The 23,294-nt window shown below is 38.9% G+C and overlaps 2 pseudogenes; both read left to right on the top strand.

The window, feature by feature from the left end:
- Window positions 1-6,918: 6,918 nt before the first annotated feature.
- LOC120864584 lies at window positions 6,919-7,769 on the top strand (annotated as a pseudogene).
- An 839-nt stretch (window positions 7,770-8,608) lies between these two features.
- LOC120864582 lies at window positions 8,609-21,615 on the top strand (annotated as a pseudogene).
- The last annotated feature ends 1,679 nt before the right edge of the window (window positions 21,616-23,294 follow it).

The raw sequence follows: 23,294 nt of genomic DNA, 5'->3' as shown, positions 1-23,294 counted from the left end.
GCCCTAGGTCATATCATTGTAAATAATTGGCTGCTGCCATCTACACATTAGTTTGCCAGTTCTAAGCGTGTGGATATATATCTATGTCTCCTCCATTTGGAAGCACCTGCATTGGATGTTCCCCAGCTGAGTCTGTCTTCCTGCCCATCCTGAGAAGGGACCCTGAGACTTCACCACACACCAGGCAGGAGAGGGGTCATGAGTCTATGCTCCTTGGTCATGCGCCAGCAGAGATGCAGCCCAGCCCAGTAAGTGTTGAGGGGGAGACAGTGATTGAAGGAGGGACCACTGGGAGCAATATTTTCTGTTCAGGAGGAACAAGCATGACAATAGAGATGGAAAGATGAGAGGGCACCGATATACAAGATTTGGGATCAGAGCCCTATGAAGTTTAATTTCTTGGTTCTGATTAGGTTGTGAGAACTCTCATTCAGAGGTCTACTTCTATCTTCATTGGTTCTGATTCTGGCTGGCATTTCTCCAACTATAGCAGCACATGGGTCTCTGTAAACTTCACGTAAGCAGTTCTAATGATCCTGAAAGCAGTGATGAGGATGATAAGGAAGATAACATTAACCATAGTATCATGTACTGTTGCTGAGGTCATCCCCAGTGGCAGGCACTGAGGTCTGTGTTTATGTATGTTTTTTTTTATTTCATCTGCATAACCCCTTAAATTATAAGTACAGTCACATTATTAATACTTTTTTTAGCTGCGCTGGGTCTTCATTGCTTCATGCAGACTTTCTCTAGTTGCAGAAAGAGGGGGCTACTCTCTAGTTGCAGTGCTCAGGCTTCTCATTGCTGTGGCTTCTCTTGTGGAGCATGGGCTTGTGGAGCATGGACTCTGTATTGTGACAGATGGGCTTAATTGCCCTGGGGCATGTGGGATCCTGGAACAGGAATCAAACTCATGTCCCCTGCATTGGCAGGTGGATTCTTAACCACTGAACCATCAGAGAAGCCCTCATTAGCAGTTTAAGAAAAGGAAAGGCTCGCAGCATTTTCTGTAACTTGTACCAGGTCATGAGTTAGAAAGGGTTGAAGCCAGATTTGAAGCCGGTGAATCTGGGCAGATTTCCTCCAGACAAAGGGCACCTAGACCGTGCCCCCTGCAAACCCAGAGTGACATGACTGGGCAGTCCTGGAAGAGACTTCCCATTACCACACCTTTCCCTTTGGAGTTTTCCAGAGGACACAAAGGCTGCTCCTGCTGCATCGCTCATAGGAAGGAGGGGTGGGTGAGATCACCGGCAAACTCATTGACAGAAGAAACCCAGACACTTCAAGGCAGATTTATCTGCTTATCCTGCTTCTGGATTTTAACTGTTCACTTCTTCATCCACATTTATAATCCACCTACTCAATCACAAAAGGAAATATAAAATCAGAGCCTTGTTTTTCATCTTCACTCAGGAAAATAAAAACATTAATAAATATACCTCAGATATATCTCTGATTAGACCTTGGTACCTTTGTCTTCCCTGGTGACTCAGACTGTAAAGAATCTGCCTTCAATGGAGGAGACTTGGGTTCAGTCCCTGGGTTGGGAAGATCCCCTAGAGAAGGAAATGGCAACTCACTCCTGTTTTCTTGCCTGGAGAATTCCATGGACAGAGGCTATAGTTGGACATGACTGAGAGACTAACCTTTTCACTTTTTCATCTTTGCTTAAACCTTTCAGAAAGTCTGGAGACAACAAAATTAGTATGTGGGACTCAGAGACGGACAACTTGTTTTTGAATCCTGTGTGCTCCCCTTATTCTTAGCATATTATGGGGCAATTTCATAACATCTCTGAGACGTAGGATTGTCAAATGTGTTGACTCCTTATTAATACAACACCATTGAAGTAAGACTAAACAAATAATGGATGCCTTCTATGCAACAACTATGTGAAATGACTGAGGCTCATTTATTTCTGAATCCCCAGACCCTATACTTTGTTGTTACAGAGGAGGCACCAAGAATTAAAAAAAACAACAATTAAATATTGAACAAATTCTTCCATTTTTGATAGAAAAAAAAAGTTAAGCAATTCTTCCACACCATAGACTTGTTCCTGAAAGGTAGGGTCCGGCTGCTCACTGCTCGAAAGCTAATAAACAGGCTAGGTTGTTGGAAAGGAAAATTTGCTTTACTTCAGTTGTGGGCAACTGGTGGGTGGTGACATCTATGCAAAGGCTGACTCCCCCTCACTGACAGTCAGTGGGGAAGAGTTTTATAGGCTGAGGGAGAGGGCTACATGCAGAAACAGTACAGTCAGCTCTGACAGTCATCTTCAGATGGGTCATTGATGGTCTGAACAGCATCATCATAGTTGTTTTAGGTACAGTTAATTTTCAGTTTCAGAGTCAGTTTGTTTTCATTTCTTTGAGGCCAATTCTTGGAATTGTGGCAGCTATGTCGCTGCTACAGTCTGATCTATGTAGTTAACTTCTCCACCTGGTGAGGGTTTCAGTAAGACAGTTCACAGAATAAGGCTCAGAATATCATCTATAGCCCTTGAGGAGGAACTAAAGGTCCTTGACTATGCTTAATGAACATTATTATTATTTGGTCTCCTTTGACTGTTTTCCTTGTTTTTGCATGTTCTCGTTTCTCTGATTACACTTATTCTTTGACTAAAGTTTTTCCACAAACAAAAGGCAGGCAGAAGATATGGAGTGAAGGACCACAGGGTCCTGCTATGTTTCATCCTTTTCAGAATGTCCCATAGAACCAGAGACAAGATAAAATAGTGCTTGTTTGTGTCTAGGTCATGGACTTTCAATGAGACCTATTATCTTCCATTTAATAGCATTTGCAGGATTCAATAATTGAAAAACCATTGCAGAAATTTTCATAAATATGGAGAAAAAAAGAGTCAGAAAAGAAAGACATGGTACATCTGATTGCATGAACTGAGACACATTTTATGTTTCATTTCATTCCATGCTGTGATGCTCTGAGACAGGAAAGGCTTTGATCTCTTTGCCATATAAACCAGAAAACATCATTAAATCTGGTATTGCATTTCATTACTAAATACATTATCTTAATAATGCTTTAAATTCTTTATTAAATGACCAAATATGTATAAGTTCCAAATGTGTCTTGGCTGTGACATATATTGCAGAGGTGGATGTTAGACGCTTTTTTTCCAGGAAGGAACAGAAGCACAGAGAGGTGGAAGCACACTCCACATACAGGGGGTGAAAGATCCAGGATTAAAACCTTGATCTAGGTTTTAGGGAAGATCCAGGACTAAAACCATGACAAATGCACCTATTGTCAGTCCCCTCCACTGTAGCTCATAAGTGTTTCTTTTCTAACTTGCTTTATTGGTCCAGGATGTGCAATGAAGGTAGAACTGATTGATTCTCTTTTGGTTTAGTGAGTCTATCTGTGAATTATGGGACTAAGGCAGTAATTTACATGAACTATATAGACACTAATATAGTAGATTATTGAGTTTTCTATGAATAGTCATGTTTTGCAGTCCAGCGTTGAAATCTAAGGTTGAAAATATTATATATAAAAGATGAAAATGCTATGTGCACATATTAAGTAATTATCACCAGGTACTTAGTTCATAGAAAATGATTTTTGTATTGCAACAAATACAGAAAGTTAACATTAATAAACCTGATTATACACCAATTGTTAGAAATTGAATAAGTAATCTCCACTCACATAATATATACATGTTCTCATCGTACAATACAAAGAAAGATACAAGAATTTTTGTAGGATTATTTGAGAATGTGTGTATGTGTTAAGTCATTTCAGGCATGTCTCTTTTCAACTCCATGGACTATAACATGCCAGGCTCCTCTGTACATGGGATTCTCCAGGCAAGAATACTGAAGTGGATTACCATACCCTCTCCATGTTATTTGAGAATAAACTAATATAAGTAATATGACAAATATGATATATATAATATAAATTAAAATTGCATTTTAAATGAATGTGAAACATATATTTTAAACTTGTTAAATTTAAATCAATACATATAAACATAAATTTATGCAATAAAGGAAATATTATATATACTTACATGATAATGTGCATTAGGTAAATATTTGCAGTAGTTTTATGTATTTAACAAGGAGACTTAACCTCAAAGTTGTGGTAAACAAGAGCATTTTAGAGGCAATAAGGGTAGTATTCTGTTTAAGGAAGATTTTAAGAAGCTGGTTATGGATACATAAATGAAATTGACATTATGGAAACACTGACAAGGAAATAATACTCATCAGCTTCATGACACTGGTTCCTTTTGGGGATGTGTATGCAGAGGAATGAGATGGAGCTGAATTTCCAAGAAAAGTTAAACTGTATCATTAATATTTCAAATCTTTATCAAGTGTGAGATTGAGGCATATATTAACTAATGTTTATATTTTAAAAATAAGTAGTGGGTATTGATGAGAATAATAATAGGTAATATTCATGGAGCTTTATCTAAGTTGGGCAATATTTTAAGGCAGTGTTTATCAAGTCCAGTTTCACATTAGGGTGACCAAAAGCACACATGTAGAGATACTGAAATTTGTTCTAGATGAAGCTAGAGTAGTTGTATATTTTAAAATAAGTGCATTCAAATCATCAATCAAATAGACACAGAAGTATAAGATTGTAATTCCTTTATTAGGAAGCATTGATGTGAAATTCTGTTAACTAGACTTAGAGGGGGCTTCCCAGGTGGCTCAGTGGTAAAGAACACACCTGCCAGTGCAGGAGACATGAGAGACTCGGGTTCAATCCCTGGGTCAGGAAGATGGCAACCCACTCCAGTCTTCTTGCCTGGAGAATCACCTGGACAGCAGAGCCTGGTGGGATACAGTCCGTAGGGTTGCAAAGAGTCAAGACATGACTGAAGCAACTTAGCAGGCATGCACACACACAGAGGTCTGCATTCTCACCTGGCTGTAGGAATTTTCCTTATGCTAACCTCTTCAATGTGAATAAGAGTTTATGATCAGGAAAACAAGACTACCAGGTATATGAAAATGTGTTCAACATTGCTAATATCAGGAAAAGTTGGTCAAAATCTACATTAAATATTGCCTCACATCTGTTAGGATAGCTACTATTTAAAAAAAAAAAAAAGACAACAAATGGTGAGGATATGAGGTAAGAAAACCCTTGTACCTGGTTGGTGGGAATAAATATTTGTACAGCTCTTACAGAAAACAGAAAGGAGGTTCCTTTAAAAATTAAAAACTGGAGCAAACTGAAGTAGAACTACCTTAGGACCCAGCACCCCACCCCATGGTAGATGCCAAAGAAATGAAGTCAGAACCTCGAAGAGATATCTACATTCCCCTGTCATTATCTTATTATTTGAAACAGTGAAAGTATGAAAACGTGTCTGTTGACAGATGAGCAGGTAGAAAAATATGGTGTGTATATAAAGACAATAGACTATTACTCAGCCATACAAAGAAGGAAATCCTGCCATTTGTGACAACATGGATGGATCTGGAGAATATTATGCTTGTTAAAATATATACACCAGACACAGTCAAATCCACTATGATCTCACTTAGGTGTAGAAGTTAAGAAAATTAAACTCTTAGGACCATAGATTAGAACTGTAGCTGTGAGGACTGGTGGTGAGGAAAGTGGGAAATGTTAGTAAAAGGGTATAAACTTTCAGTTATAAAATGAATAAATTCTGGGGATCTAATAAATAGCCTGGTTACTATAGCTAATAATTCTGGTTGTGTTCATGAAATCTGCTAAGAGAGATTTGCCTAACTGTTACTACATACACACACAAATAGAAAATATTTGAGCTTCCAGATACATTATTTAACTTGACTGTGGTAATTATTCTCCATGTGTATGTGTATTAAATCATCATTTTGTACATCTTTTAAAGACTTTCAAGTGGCACAACCCAAATATATGCAGTTTTGTCAATCATTTCAATAAACTGAAAAAAAAATGAAGCAGTATTTTCTGCCAGTAGAGAACAGAGTCCAAAAAATGTAAAGTGGTCTCACACATCAGACATTTAATTGCGATGGTATTGAAACAAATAACCTTGTATAAGATAAAATATTTCAAGGGGGTTTCTTAAATTTCATTATCATGTAATCCTTGACAATGCTGTGCACAGGAATACCATCTTTGTAGTCACCAATGCATTAGATCACATGCAATTAATTAAACAATATTGATTGAAATTTGACCTCCTCCAAAGGTATGATGTATATACTAAATGACTTCTAGAAGATAACCTCTAATGTTTGAGTAATCCCTGTTTCATGAAGGAGGGAAGACAGAAAATCAAAGATGATAAAACTCTGAATATCAAATAAACTGTGTTCTGATTATGAATATTCATTTTTAATTTAGAATCCAGATGACATAGTCCTGTATTTCATAGATATTTATAATTACTCTAAATGAAGGAAATATCTAAAATTGTATTTGAAGGGAATTATTTATATAAATGACTTAATTTCTTTATATTTTAATTATTATATATTTTCTTAGAAGAGGAAGAGAATCTCTCATTATATGTTATTTCTAAAGAAGTAGGCTATATTTAACTATGATCATAGATGTATTAACTCTAATGTTCTTGTTTCCTTTCCCTTTTCATGAAGTTTTATAATCTAAGAGTTTATAGACAGATGCGTATAATACAGATATCAAGGATGAAAATTTCTAAGCAAATAGAATTTGTCACAGTGAGAAATATTGCTGAAGGAACAGCGGTGTATAATCTTAGAAATGAGTTGGTTGAATCCAAAATATAGACATAGTGCTACATGACAGTTTATGTATTTCCTATTTTTCCACTCCTCTTTTTGTTTCCCAAGGATATCCAAACTATATAGAACTGGAAATCTAACCACTGTCTCAAAATTCTTCCTCCTGGGCCTCTCAGATGATCCAGAACTTCAGCCTTTCCTCTTTGCACTCTTCCTGTCCATGTACCTGGTCACCATGCTGGGAAACCTGCTCATCATCCTGGCCGTCACCTCTGACCCCCACCTCCACACCCCCATGTACTTCTTCCTCTCCAACCTGTCCTTGGCTGATATTGGTTTCATGTCCAACACCATCCCTAAGATGAGAGTGAACATCCAAACTAATAGCAGTGTCACCTTCTATGTGGGCTGCCTGATAACAGATCTCTACTTTTATGTTTTTTGGTACATGGATAGTACTCTTCTTACTGTGATGATGGCCTGTGACAGGTTTGTGGCCACCTGTCATCCACTGCACTACATGGTTGTCATGAACCCATGCCTCTGTTGCTCCTTAGTTTTGGTGTCTGTTTTGGTTAGCCTTTTGGATTCTCAGGTTCACAATCTGATTGTGTTACAACTTATCTGCTTCAATGATGTAGAAATTTCTAGTTTCTTCTCTGACCCTTCTCTGCTCCTCAACTTTGCCTGCTCTGACACACAAAGAGTATAGTCAGGTGTATTATTGGTGCCATCTCTGTTTTTCTCCCTACATCAGGAATCTTTTTTTCTTACTATAAAATTCTTGTCTCTTTTCTGAGAGTTCCCTCATCAGGTGGGATATATAAAGACTTCTCCACCTGTGGTCCTCACCTAATAGTTGTTTGCTTATTTTAAGGAACAGGCCTTGGTGAGTACCTCAGCTCAGCTGTTTAACAATCTCTCAGGAAAGATGCAGTGGCCTCAGTGGTATAAACTGTGGTCACCCGCATGCTGAATCCCTTCATCTACAGTATAAGGAACAGAGACATCAAAAGGGCCACGTGCAGGTTCCTCAGCAAAACCTTCTCATCTTAAGATCTGGCCACCCATAGAAAATGTAGCAAAACTAAACCTGGAGATCTGAAATTTTTACCTCTCTCATGATGTCATTTTGCAACTCTTATGACCTACATTCCTTTCTTTGTGTTACACCTGAATATTGCTTCTCTTTTACAGTTTAACATGACAGTAGGGAGTTTTAGGGTCCTTTGTGTATCATAATCACTCTTTGCCTAAATCTCATTATATCTACAGAGATTCTATGATTTTTTTTGGTGGTGAAGCAGCTTCAAAGAATGATTGATTCCCTTTAGATGTGTTGAAAATTTACAAGTTTTCCACAACTCTTATGTCTTTTCCATAGTAAATTCTATTTCTATTTTTCAAATATCTGCGTGCAGTTATATTTGAGGATGCTCATCACTGTTTCTCAACCTTGGCTTTTATCAAAAACATCTAGGAAATTTAAAACTACTGACCCTGGGTCTCACCACTAGACACTCTGGTTTAACTCGACTTGGGTGTAGCCTGAGTATGAGGATTCTTGAAAGCACTCAGATGGTTCTAGCGTTTGGCCAAGATTGAGAACTACTGATGTAAGTCTGGTTTTTCCTCCAAAAGCGACCTTTATTCTTTGGGTCCTAACTGCTCATGCACAAATGCTGAAGATATGGAAGAGTCACTGGTCAAAGGGAGAAGACAGAAGACCCTGCTGTAGTAACAAACAATTCTCTTTCCCCATTTTTGTGATAATTTTCTTCTCATAGCTCCTCTACATCATATGCATGGGCTTTGCTCTAGGTTGGGCTTCTTGAAATCACTGCTCTAGGTTGTATCTTGTGTTCATCTTACATACTTTCAACAGTGGCCTAAAAATGTCGCCATGCCTTAAAAGCTCAGCTGATTCCTTTACACCCCCTCAAGCCATTGGTGGAGTAGCTTCTTCCTTCACTTATGATTGCTATATTACTTCTTTGGGTTTTTTTTTAATTTTTCAGCCCTTCAATAACTATTTAAATGACTCTCTGTGTTAAAGCTTTTCACTAAATTGATTAATTGCAATATTCCTGGCTGACTGCAACTCAGCCATAAAAAATAATGAAATAATGCCATTTGTAGCAATTTGGATAGACCTAGAGATTGTCATACTGGGTGAAGTATGTCAGAGAAGGGCAAATATCATATGATATCACTTATATGTGGGATCTATAAAAGGGTACAAATGAACTTATCTACAAAACAGAAATAGACTTACAGATGTAGTAAGGAAATGTATGCTTATCAGAGGGCAAGCAGTAGGGAGAGATAAATTGGAAGGTTGGAACTGACATATAAACACAACTATATCCAAATAGATAGCTATTAAGAACTATGACAAATGAAACTCTACTCAATACATTGTAATGAAGTATATAGAAAAAAATCTAAAAAAGAATGGATATATGTATAACTGATTCACTGTGGTGTATACCTGAAACTAACACAACATTGTAAATCAACTCTATTCCAAAAAAAATTTTTGAAAAAACACTAATGGTTTTTCTTTTCTTACTGAATTTTAACTGATACTGTAGCACTGGGTATAAGTTTGTTGTTATATACCTGCAATTGGAAGATGCAAAATGTGCCAAGGAAAAACACATGGTTATCAAGGGTATATCAGCTTTGGGTATGCAACCAGAGAATAGGTGGTATCATAGTCCAATTGCTATGTGGCTCGTGATGCTTGTAGTACACTGAATCACCCAAATCTTCACAATAAGTTTACCTTGTTTTGCATATCTTTAAGATTGCAAAGAACCTATTATCAGCAAAGGGAGGACTTTTCCTTTTACTACAAACAGCCTGGTTAGGACTTCACTTGATTACCCTGCTTTACTGTCCTCCATCACAATAATTATATCATAAGGCTCCTATTGAGTTGTGCAAGACAAGTATCCATCACTTTTTGAGGTGTCACATTTTTTGTATGGTAGTAATCTTGGCTGACTGAATGCTGTGCAGAACTACATTAGCTTACTTTTCATTTTACCACTTAGCAAAATCACCAACAAACTCTATTGATAAGAAACTTTGATATTAAAGAAAAGAATACATGTGACAAAAGACATTTTCTTATTAACTTAAGCAAAGAGATATTGCCCAATAAAAGTTATTAAAATCACTAAAATACTATACCTGCATATCCATTAATGCTAACCTAAGTGACAATAAAAGAATCTTGGAAGGGGCCAAAATAATGCTACTTTGTGTGTGTGTGTGTGTGTGTGTGTGTGTGTGTGTGTGTGTGCATGGGGTTCTGTGGGTTTAATATACTGTTTATGTTCTGTTACACTTATATCACATGGTTTCTTATTAGGTCATATTAAATTCTCATAGAAAATGAATATAGGGCATTTTAACTCCATAAATAGTATTATAGAAAGTATACACTTGAATAGTAATCCTAGGTGTTCTACAATATTCATGAAATGATTTTCTGCAATGTTCACAACCGCCAAATTGTCAGAAAATACATCCTGCTTGTATGAGTTTAATATTTTACATTCCACAGAGAAGTAAAATCCTATGTTCCACATCTTTCACTGCTTGACTTATTTAAGTTAGCATAATGAACTAACAGAAGCAGAAGAGATTAAGAATAGGTGGCAATTAAGAAAATTGAAGTTGTATCAAGCATTTTTTCTGACCACAATGCTATGAGACTACATATCAATTACAAGAAAATAACTAAAAAACACAAGCACATGAAGATTAAAAAATATGTTTCTAAATAACCAACAGGTTACTGATGAAACCAAAAGGAAAATTAATAAGTTTCTGGAAACAAATGACAGTGAAAACATAACAAATCAAAACAAATAGATGCAACAAAAGCAATTCTAAGAGGGAAGTTTATAGCAATACAATCCTACCTCAAGAAACAAGAAAAACATCAACTATATAACCTAACTTTACACCTAAAACAACTGGAAAAAGAATAACCAAAAAAAAAATTAGCAGAAGGAAAGAAATCATAAAGATCCAAGCAGAAATAAATGAAAAATAAATGAAAGAAACAATAGTAAAGATTAATAAAACTAAAAGCTGGTTCTTTGAGAAGATAAAATTGACAAATCTTTTAGCCAGACTCATCAAGGAAAAAAGAGAGAAGAATCAAATCAACAAACTTAGAATGAAAAAGGGGAGGTTACAATAGACAACGCAGAAATACAAAGGATTGTAAGAGACTATTATGAACAACTGTATGGCAATAAAATGATAACCTGGAAGAAATGGAAAGATTCTTAGAAAAGTTCAGTCTTCCAAGACTGCACCAGGAAGAAATAGAAATTATGAACAACCCAATTACAAGCATTGAAATTGAAGCTGTGATCAAAAATCTCCCAAAAAACAAAAGCCCAGGACCAGATGGCTTCATAGGAGAATTCTGTCGAACATTGAAAGGAGAGCTAATGCCTACCCTTCTAAAACTGTTTCAAAAAATTGCAGAGGAAGGAACACTTCCAAACTCATTTTACGAGGCCACCACAGCCTGATACCAAAACCAGACAAAGACAACACAAAATAAAGAAAACTACAGGCTAATATCACTGACAAACATAGATGCAAAAATCCTCAACAAAATTTTAGCAAACAGATTTCAACAACACATTAAAAAGCTCATACACCATGATCAACTTGGGTTTATTCCAGGGGGGCAAGGATTCTTCCATATACACAAATCAATCAATGCAATATACCATATTAACAAATTGAAACATAAAAACCATATGATAATCTCAATAGATACAGAAAAAGCCTTTAACAAAATTCAGCACCCATTTATGATTAAAACCCTTCAAAGAATCAGCATAGAAGGAACCTGCCTCAACATAGTAAGGCCATATATGATAAGCATACAGCAAACATTATTCTCAATGGTGAAAAACTGAAAGCATTTCCCCGAAGATCAGGAGCAAGATAAAGGTGTCCACTTTCACCACTATTATTCAACATAGTTCTGGAAGTCCTAGCTACAGCAATCAGAGAAGAAAAGAAGGGGGAAAAAAGGAATCCAGATCAGAAAAGAAGAAATAAAGCTCTCACTGTTTGCAGAGGACATGATACTGTACATAGAAAACCCTAAAGATACTATCAGAAAATTACTAGAGCTAATCAGTGAATTTAGCAAAGTTGCAAGACACAAAATCAACACACAGAAATCATTTGCATAGCTATATACTAACAATGAAAACTCAGAAAGAGAAATTAAGGAATCATTCCTCTTCACCATTGCAACAAAAAGAATTAAATATCTAGGAATAAGCTTACCTAAGGAGACAAAAGAACTGTACACAGAAAATTATAAGACACTGATGAAAGAAATCAAAGATGACATCTATTTAGATGGAGAGATATCCCACGTTCATGCATGAGAAGAATCAATGTTGTGAAAATGACTATACTATCAAATGGAATCCACAAATTCAATGTGATCCCTATCAACCTACCAGTGGCATTTTTCTGGTATTGTTCAGAACTAGAACATTGTATTATTCTGGTATTTGTTCAGAACTAGAACAAAAAAATTTCACAATTCATATGGAAACACAAATAGCCAAAGCAGTCTTGAGAAAGAAGAATGGAGCTGGAGGAATCAACCTTCCTGAATTCAGATTACAGACTTCGTTATTACTTTGTATACTACAAAGCTACAGTCATCAAGACAGTATGGTACTGGCACAAAAACAGAAATATAGGCCAAAGGAATAGGACAGAAAGTCCAGAAATAAACCCATGCACCTATGGGTACCTTATTTTTGACAAAGGAGGCAAGAATATAAAATGGGGCAAAGACAGCCTCTTCAATAAATGGTGCTGGGAAAATTGGACAGCTACGTGTAGACAAATGAAATTAGAACATTTCCTAACACCATACACAAAGATAAACTCAAAATGGATTAAAGACCTAAATGTAAGATCAGAAACTATAAAACTCTTAAAGGAAAACATAGAACACTCAATGACATAAATCAAAGCAAAGCAAGATCCTCTATGACCCACCTCCTAGAGTAATGGAAATAAAAATAAAAGTAAACAAGTGGGACCTGATCAAACTTAAAAGCTTTTGCACAGCAGAAGAAACTATAAGCAAGGTGAAAAGACAACCCTCAGAATGGGAGAAAATAACAACAAATGAAACAACTGACAAAGGATTAAATTCCAAAATTTACAAGTAGCTCATACAACTGAATACCAGAAAAACAAACAACCCAATCAAAAAGTGGGGAAAAAACCTAAACAGACATTTCTCGAAAGAAGATATACAGATGGCCAACAAATGCATGAAAAGATGCTCAACATCGCTCATTATTAGAGAAAGGAAAATCAAAACTACAATGAGCTATCACCTCACACTACTCAGAATGGCCATACCAAAGAGTCAACAAACAGAAAATGCTGGAGAGGGTGTGGAGAAAAGGGAATGCTCTTGCACTGTTGGTGGGAATGTAAATTGATACAGCCATTATGGAAGATAATACTGAGATCGCTTTAAAAATATGGGAATAAAAGCACCACAAGTGAAGTGAAGTGAAGTGAAGTCTGTCAGTCATGTCCGACTCTTTGAGACCCCATGGACTGTAGCCTACCAGGATCCTCCCTCCATGGGATTCTCCAGGCAAGAGTACTGGAGTGGGTTGCCATTTCCTTCTCCAGGGGATCTTCCTGACCCAGGGATCAAACCCAGGTCTCCCGCATTCCAGGCAGACACTTTAACCTCTGAGCCAATCCCACTCCTAGGCATATACCCTGAGGAAGCCAAAATTGAAAAGGACACATGTATCCCATTGTTCATTGCAGCACTGTTTACAATAACTACAACATGGAAACAACCTAGATGTCCGTCAACAGATGAATGGATAAAGAAGTTGTGGTACATATACAAAATGGAATATTACTCAGCCATAAAAGGAATGCATTTGAGTCAGTTCTAATGAGGTGGATGAACCTAGAATCTATTATACAGAGTGAAGTGAGTCAGAAAGAGAAAGAGAAATATCATATTCTAATGCACATATACAGAATATAGAAAAATGGTACTGAAGAATTTATTTGGAGGGCAGAAATGAAGAAAAAGACATAAAGAATAGAGTTATGGACCTGGGGATAGGTGAGGAGAGGGTGAGATGTATGGAGCGAGTAACATGGAAACTTACCTTACCATATGTAAAATAGATAGCCAACAGGAATTTGCTGTATGGCTCAGGAAACTCAAACAGGGGCTCTATATCAACTTAGTGGCATGGGATGGGGAAGGAGATGAAAGGGAAGATCAAAGGGGAGGGGCTGATTCATGTTAAGGCTTAAAAGAAAACAACAAAATTTGGTAAGGCAATTATCCTTCAATTAAAAATAAATAAATATTTTTTTAAAGAAAAAGAGGTGGCAAGAACACACAGAAGAATTGTATTAAAAAGGTCTTAATGACCTGGATAACTATGATGATGTGGTCATCACCTAGAGCCAGACATCCTGGAATGTGACGTCAAGTGAGCCTTAGGAAGCATTACAACAAAGTTAGTGGAATTGATGGAATTCCAGCTGAGCTATTTCAAATCCTAAAAGATGACACTGTTAAAGTGCTACCCTCACTCATTTGGAAAACTTAGCAATGGCCACAGGGTTGGAAAAGGTCAGTTTTCATTTCAATTGCAAAGAAGGGCAATGCCTAAGAATATTCAAACTGCTGCACAGTTGTGCTCATTGCACCTGCTAGTAAGGTAATGCTCAAAATCCTTCAAGCTAGGCTTCAACAGTACATGAACAGAGAATTCCAGATGGACGAGTTGGATTTAGAAAAGACAAAGGAACCAGCTATCGAGTTGTTACAGAAAAAGCAAGGGAGTTCCAAAAAACTATCTACTTCTGTTTCGTTGACTATGTTAGAGTCTTTACTTCATGAATCACAAGAAAACTGTTAAAAATTCTTAAAGAGATGGGAATACCAGGCCACCTTAGCTGCCTCCTGAGAAAACCTGTATGTAGGACAAGAAGAAACAGTTAGAACTGGACATGGAAGAATGGACTATTTCAAAACTGGGAAAGGAGTACGTCAAGGCTGTATATTGTCACTCTGCTTATTTAACTCATATACACCATGAACATCATGCAAAATGCCAGGCCGGATGAGTCACAGGCTGGAAACAGGATTGCCAGGACAAATATCAGCAACCTCAGATATGCACCTGACAGCACCCTAAATGCAGAAAGCAAAGAGGAACTAAAGAGCCTCTTGATGAAGGTGAAAGAGGAACATGAAAAAGCTGGTTTAACACCCAACATGCAAAAAACTAAGATCATGGCATCTGGTCCCATCACTTCCTGGTAAATATATGGGGAAACAATGGAAACAATGACAGATTTTCTTTTCCTGGGCTCTAAAATCATTCCTGACAGTGACTACAGTCATGAGATTAAAAGACATTTGCTCCTTGGAAGAAAAGCTATGACAGAGCGAGATAGCGTATTGAAAAGCAGAGACATCACTTTGCTAATATGGCACCCCACTCCAGTACTCTTGCCTGGAAAATCCCATGGACGGAGGAGCCTGGTAGGCTGCAGTCCATGGGGTCGCTAAGAGTCGGACACGACTGAGCGACTTCACTTTCACTTTTCACTTTCATGCATTGGAGAAGGAAATGGCAACCCACTCCAGTGTTCTTGCCTGGAGAATCCCAGGGACGGGGGAGCCTGGTGGGCTGCCGTCTATGGGGTCGCGCAGAGTCGGACACAACTGAAGTGACTTAGCAGCAGCAGCAACAAAGGTCCATATAGTCAAAGCTATGGTTTTTCCAGTAGTCATATATGGATGTGAGAGTTGGACAGTAAAGAAGGCTGAGTGCTGAAGAATTGATGCTTTCAAACTGTGGTTTTTAGAGAACTCTTGAGAGTCCTTTGAACTGCTAGGAGATCAAACCTATTAATCCTAAAGGAAATCAATCCTGAATATTGACTGAAAGGACTGATGCTGATGCTGAAGCTGAAGCTCCAATACTTGGGCCACCTGATATGAAGAGCTGACCCATTAGAAAATACCTTGATGCTGGAAAAGATTTAAGGCAGGAGAATGGGATGACAGAGGATGAGATGATTGGATGGCATCACCAACTCAACAGACATGAGTTTGAGCAAGCTTTGGGAGATGGTGAAGGACAGGGAAACCTGGCCATGCTGCAGTCCATGGGGTCACAAACAGTCAGACACAACCGGGCGACTGAACAACATCATCAGGGCATCCCATAATCAACTCTACTGAGTTGCTCTTTGGTCATGGATACTTCCCTGGTGGCTCAGATGGTAAAAGTATCTGCCTATAGCGTGGGAGACTACAGTTCGATCCCTAGGTCGGGAAGATCCCCTGGAGAAGGAAATGGCAACCCACTCCAGTACTCTTGCCTGGAAAATCCCATGGACAGAGGATACAGTCCATGGGGTTGCAAAGAGTCGGACACAACTGAGAGACATCACTTCACTACTCATCATGATAGAAGGTATTGAGAACTGGGAGAAGAACAAGACATACATCGCATTTTATGGGACAAACATATCTACCTTGGTTTTCATGCCTCATGCCCTATAAATTCATCTTTGTCTTTGACCCTCGAATCTTATTCCTTGCTCTCATTATGAAAGCATTTCAGTTTAGTAATACATTTTTTTTGCCAAGAACTAAATATTTAAATGCCACAGCCCCCAGTTTCTTCCTCTCATATCTGCCTGTATATATCTGCAATGTGATCTCCCTTAAAAATACCCTCTGTCACTTGTTCATACATGGTTGCATAACATTCTTTCCTCCATATCCAATCTAATAGAGTTTAAATGAAAGATTTCTTCATATCACTTAATGACAAACCAACCTCCACATTCCTCAAGAAAGCACACTCTGTCATGAAGATTGCATAGACAGAACTGAGAAGGTTACATCCCACCACTCTCCACATACATCCCACTTTATCCACTAGTAAAAATGGGTAAGCCAAATCCACATAGTAGTAAAGTCTTCAAGAGCTGAGACCACAAAGAAGCCAAGAGAAAATATATCCAAACTTGAATGGATTCTTTAGAATTAGCAGAAATTAGAAACATGAGAAATATAACATGTGGAAATTTGTTATATCTGTTCATGCGACAACTGCAGGTTGTCCTGATGCTGATGGAGGGGCTATCATAGTGTATTAAACCAGGGGTCTATGTGAGACAGCATGACTGGAAGCTTTTGAGTCAGGTCTGCAGAAGTACCAGTGGAGAGGAAGGCCTACCAATTTCTAGTTTGTTTCCAGGGATTTTTTTGTTTAGATTATGTTGGCACAGTGAATCTGGGGGATATACAGCAAAGCAGATGGGCAAGACCTGACCCTTGAAGGGTTTGGAGCCAGATTCCTTATAGAGGATGAAGCCTGTGTGGTGGGCAGGATCTGAGATGCTCTCACTGATTCCAGCTCCTGGTTTTAATTCCATTGTGTATTTCCTCCCATTGACTGTGAGCTGAAGTAAAGAGATGAAAGTACGTTTTCTTTAGAGACAATTATTAACTCTGAAAATGGAAAGTGAATCGCATCATTGGTCTAGACCTCATGCTCCATAGATTTCATTATTGATACAATGGATTTCAACATATCAAAATTACACATTGAGTGGTAAATTGAGAAAAAAGGTCTGGTGTTATATTAAGATCCTGCATCTTGGAGGTCAGAAGCAAGAGTACGTGGAATTCCCTCCTGAGATGAAAAGGGACCTTCCCAGGACATCCACTTTTCTCCTTTTCCTTTTCCATTAATATTAACAAGTCCCCAGAGTTTGGGACAACATGGACCAACTGGCTAACGATGATCTGTGAGCATTGAGCCCTAAGGTCATACCATTGTAAATAGTTAGCCAGTGCCTCCAGCTAATTAATTTGCCTGTTCTAGTACTCTGGCTCCACACTTATGTCCCCATCCTTTGTAGGAACCTGCATCAGAAGGTCCAGCCTGAGTCTGTCTTCCTGCCCATCCTGAGGAGGGACCCTGAGACTGCATCACACACCAGGCAGGAGAGTCTATGCTTCTTGGTCATGCTCCAGCAGAGATGCAGTCCAGCCCAGTAAGTGCTGAGGGAGACAGTGAAAGTGAAGGGAGTCTGGGAGCATGATTTTTTCTACAACAAGACAAACATGATAGTTGGGATATACAGATGGGAATGAATTGATTCTTGTTCAGTATATCAGTTGTGTTGGATTCTTTTTGACCTCATGGACTGCAGCACACCAGGCTTCCCTGTCCTCCACCATCTCCCAGATCTTGCTCAAACTCATGTCCCCTGTGTAGGTGATGCCATCCAGCCATCTCTGCGTAGATTGTCCAACCATCTCTCCATCCTCTGTTGCCCCCTTCTCCTCCTGTTTTCAATCTTTCCCAGCATCAGGGTGTTTCTAATAAGTCAGCTATTTGAATCAGGTGGCCAAAGTATTGACACTTCAGCTTTAGCATCAATGACTATTGACTAATGACTATTGAGGACTATTCAGGACTGATTTCCTTTAGGATTGACTGGTTTGGTCTCCTTGTTGTCTGTTCAAGGGACTCTCAAGAATCTTCTCCAACACCACAGTTCAAAAGCATTAAGTCTTTGGTGCTCGGCCTTCTTGATGGTCCAGTTCCCACATCCATACATGACTACTGGAAAAACCACAGCTTTGACTATATGGACCTTTGTCAGCAAAGCAATGTCTCTTTTTAATATGCTGTCTAGGTTTATCATATCTTTCCTTCTGAGGAGCAAGCATCTTTTAATTTCATGGCTGCAATCACTGCCCGCAATGATTTTAGAGCCCAAGAAAATAAAGTCTGTCACTGTTTCTGTTGTTTTCCCATTCATTTCCCATGAAGCAACAGGACCAGATACAATGATCTTAGTTTTTTGCATGTTGAGTTTTAAGCCAGCTTTTTTATTCTCCTCTTTCACTTTCTTCAAGATGCTTTTCAGTTAGTCTTCGCTTTCTGCATTTAGGGTGGTGTCATCTGCATTCTGAGGTATTGATATTTCTGTTGGCAATCTTAATTCCAGCTTATGCTTCATCCAGCCCCGCATTTTGCATGATGTTCATGGTGAATATAAGTTAAATAAGCAGGGTGACAATATACAGCTTTAACATACTCCTTTCCCAATTTGGAATAAGTCCATTGTTCCATGTCCGGTTCTAATTGTTGTTTCTTGACCTGCATACAGGTTTCCTAGGAGGTAGCTAAGGTGATTTGGTATTCCCATCTCTAAGAATTTTCCAGTTTGCTGTGATCCACATAGTCAAAGGCTTTAGCATAGTCAATGAAGCAGAAGTAGATGTTTTTTGGTATTCCCTTGCTTTTACTATATTCCAACAGACATTGACAATTTGATCTCTGGTTCCTCTTTTCTAATCGCCAGTCCAGGTCCGAAGCAGGATACAGTGTGCTCGGGGCTGGTGCACTGGGATGACCCAGAGGGATGGGATGGGGAGGGAGGTGGGAGGGGGGTTCAGGACAGGGAACACATGTACACTCGTGGTGGATTCATGCCAATGTACGGCAAAACTAATACAATATTGTAAAGTACTTAGCCTCCAATTAAAATAAATTTATATTAAAAAAATAATAAATCCAGCTTGTACATCTACAAGTTCTTGGTTCATGTACTATTGAAGCCTAGCTTGAAGGATTTTGAGCACTGCCTTGCTAGCCTGTGAAATGAGTACACTTGTGTGGTAGTTTGAACATTCTTTGGCTTTTCCCTTCTTTGGGATTGTTTTCTTGATGGCTCAGATGGTAAACAAACTGCCTACAGTGCATGAGACTCAGGTTTGATCCCCGGGTTGGGAAGATCCCTGGAGAAGGGAATTGCAGCCCACTCCAGTATTCTTGCCTGGAGAATGCCAAGGACAGAGGAGCCTGGCAGGCTACAGTTCATGGGGTCACTAAGAGTTGGACATGACTGAGTAACTAACGCTTTTAACATTTCTTTGGGATTGGAATGAAAACTGACCTTTTCAGTCCTGTGGCTGAGCTTTCCAAATTTGCTGGCATATTGATTGCAGCACTTTAACGGTGTCATCTTTTAGGATTTGAAACAGCTAAGTTAGAATTTAAACACCTTCACTAACTTTTTCATAGCAATACTTCTTAAGGCCCACTTGACTTCACATTCCAGAATGTCTGGCTCTAGTTGAATGACTAGAGTGGTCATTTGGGTCATTAAGACCTTTTTTGTACAGTTCTTCCGTGTATTCTTGCCACCTCTTCTTAATATCTTCTGCTTCCATAGAGTTTCTGTCCTTTACTGTGCCCACCTTTGCATGAAATGTTCCCTTGGCATCTATAATTCTTCTGAAGAGATCTCTAATCTTTCCCATTCTATTGTTTTCCCCTATTTCTTTGCATTGTTCACTTAGGAAGGCTTTCTTATCTCTCCCTGCTGTTCTTTGGAACTCTGCATTCATATGGCCATTTATTCCTTATTTCCTTTGCCTTTTGCATCTCTACTTTTTTCAGCTATTTGTAAGGCCTCCTCAGACAACCATTTGCCTTTTTGCATTTCTTTTTCTTGGGCATGCTTTTGATCACTGCCTCCTCTACAATGTTACAAACCCCCACCCATAGTTCTTCAGGCACTCTGTCAGACCTAATCCCTTGAATCTATTTGTCCCTTTCACTGTATAATCATAAGGGATTTGATTTAGGCCATACCTAAATGGCCTCGTGGTTTTCCATACTTTCTTCAATTTAAGTCTGAATGTTTCAATGGATACAGTGGTACATGCCATTTTCTCATTATCTTTCTTCCAAACTCTTTTCTTTTTCAAAGGTGTCCAAGATACATACAACCACAGAATCTAACACAGAATCTAACCAGTGTCTCAGAATTCTTCCTCCTGGGACTCTCAGATGATCCAGAACTGCAGCCTTTGCTCTGTATCCTGTTTCTGTCCATGTACCTGGTCACTGTGCTGGGAAACCTGCTCATCATCCAGGCCATCACCTCTGACTCCCACCTCCACACCCCCATGTACTTCTTCCTCTCCAACCTGTCCTTGGTTGACATTGGTTTCATCTCCAGCACTGTCCCCAATATGATTGTGAACATCCAAACTCACAGCAGAGTCATCTCCTGTGAAGGCTGCCTGACTCAGATGTCTATTTTTATCCTTTTTGGAGGCATGGATTGTACGCTTCTGACTGCTATGGCCTATGACCGGTTTGTGGCCATCTGTCATCCACTGCACTACACGGCCATCATGAACCCATGCCTGTGCTGCTCCTTAGTTTTGGTGTCTTTCTTGGTTAGCCTTTTGGGGTCCCAGGTGCACAATTTGATCGTGTTACAACTTACCTGCTTCAAGGATGTGGAAATTTCTAACTTCTTCTGTGACCCTTCTCTGCTCCTCGACCTGGCCTGTTCTGACACTGTCACCAATAACATAGTCATGTATTTTGTTGGTACCATCTTTGGTTTTCTCCCTTTATCAGGAATCTTTTTCTCTTACTATAAAATTCTTTCTTCTATTCTGAGAATCCCCTCAACAGGTGAGAAATATAAAGCCTTCTCCACCTGTGGCTCCCACCTGGCAGTTGTTTGCTTATTTTATGGAACAGGCCTTGGGGTATACCTCGTCTCAGCCATCTCTCAATCTCCCAGGAAGGATGTGACAGCATCAGTGGTGTACACTGTGGTCACCCCCATGCTGAACCCCTTCATCTACAGTCTTAGGAACAGAGACATCAAAAGGGCCATGTGGAAGTTGTTCAGCAAAATAATCTCATCTTAGTACCTGTGCCACCCATTTGGAATGTATAAGGTTGAAAAATGTAGCAAAATTAACATCTAGACCTAAAAATTCCACCTCTCAGGATATCATTTCTGTAGCCCTTATGGCTTCACATCTCTTCCTTAACAGCTTAATTGTTACTCCTTTTTTAGGTCCTTATCTGACCATTTGAGAGTTCTATCATCCTTTGTATGTCATATTCACTTTTTGACCGAATATTGTTATATCTACAGAGATTTTATAGTTTATAATTGGTAGCCCAAGCATCCTCAAAATATAAATAATTCCCTTTCATTTATATATTACCATACATAAAATAAATAGCAAGTGAGAATTTGCTATGTGACACAGGAATCTCAACCCAGTGCTCTGTGACAACCAAGAGGGGTAGAATGGGATGGGAGATGAGATGGGGGCTCCAGAAGGAGGGAACATATGTATACCTATAGCTGATTCATGTTGATGAATGGCAGAAGCCAACACAATATTGTAAAGCAATTATCCTCTAAAGAAAAAAGGAAAAGAATCTATGTCAAAGAGCCACAAGCAAGTAAAAATTAGCTTTCATATCTTTTTACATTGTTCTTCAGGTTTTAGTTCTCAACTTTGTAACTACCTTATGTATTATGGTATAGTAGCTAATAAAAATAAAATCTTTAAAAATTTTTCTTTTAATACGTTGAAAGTTTACAATTCTTCCACAGCCCTTATGTAATTTATATGTGCATGTACCTAGTCGCTTCATTTGCATATGACTCTTTGGGACTCCAAAGAGTATACTGTAGCCACCAGGCTCCTCTGTCGATGGGGATTCTCCAGGCAAGAATACTGGAGTGGATTTCCATGCCTTCCTCCAGGGAATCTTCCCAAGACAGCGATTGAACCCAGGTCTCCTGTACTGTAGGCATTCTTTACGATTTAAGCCACCAGGGAAGCCCATGTGTTTTCCATAGTAAATTCTATTTTTCACATCTCTGCATGCAGTTATGTGTGAGTATGCCTGTCACACCTTCTCAACTTTGGCTGTTTTTGAAATCATCTGGAAAGTTTAAAAATTCTGACCCCTGGGTCTCATGACCAGATATTCTGATTTAACTGACTTGGGTGTGGTCTGAGTATGAGGATTTTAAAAAGTACTCAGGTGTTTCTAGTATATGGCCAAGGTAGAAAACTACTGATGTAAGTCAGATCTTTCACTCAAAGGTGACTTCTAAACATTGGGTCCTAACTGCTCATGCACAAATGTTCAAGATCTGAAAGAGATCAGAGGTCAGAGGGGGAAGATACAAAGAGCCTACTTTAACACTAGACAATATGTTTACACATTGTTTCTGATAATTTTCTTCATTTGGCTTCTCTACATCATACACCTGGGCTTTGCTTTCAATTCAGTTCAGTTCAGTCACTCAGTCGTGTGCGACTCCCTGCGACCTCATGAACCACAGCACGCCAGGCATCCCCATCCAACGTCAACCCCTGGAGTCCACCCAAACTCATGTCGATTGAGTTGGTGATGTCATCCAGTCATCTCATCCTCTGTCGTCCCCCTCTCCTCCCGCCCTCAATCTTTCCCAGCATCAAGGTCTTTTCAAATGAGTCAGCTCTTCACATCAGGTGGCCAAAGTGTTGGAGTTTCAGCTTCAACATCAGTCCCTCCAATGAACACCCAGGGCTGATCTCCTTTAGAATGCACTGGTTGGATCTCCTTGCAGTCCAAGGGACTCTCAAGAGTCTTCCCC

The sequence above is a fragment of the Oryx dammah genome, unplaced genomic scaffold (genome assembly GCF_014754425.2).
Source record: "Oryx dammah isolate SB20612 unplaced genomic scaffold, SCBI_Odam_1.1 HiC_scaffold_5, whole genome shotgun sequence".
NCBI classification, from domain to species: Eukaryota; Metazoa; Chordata; class Mammalia; order Artiodactyla; family Bovidae; genus Oryx; species Oryx dammah.
The sequence above is the reverse complement of the archived record's forward strand: the minus strand, read 5'-3'. Positions and strand labels throughout refer to the sequence as shown.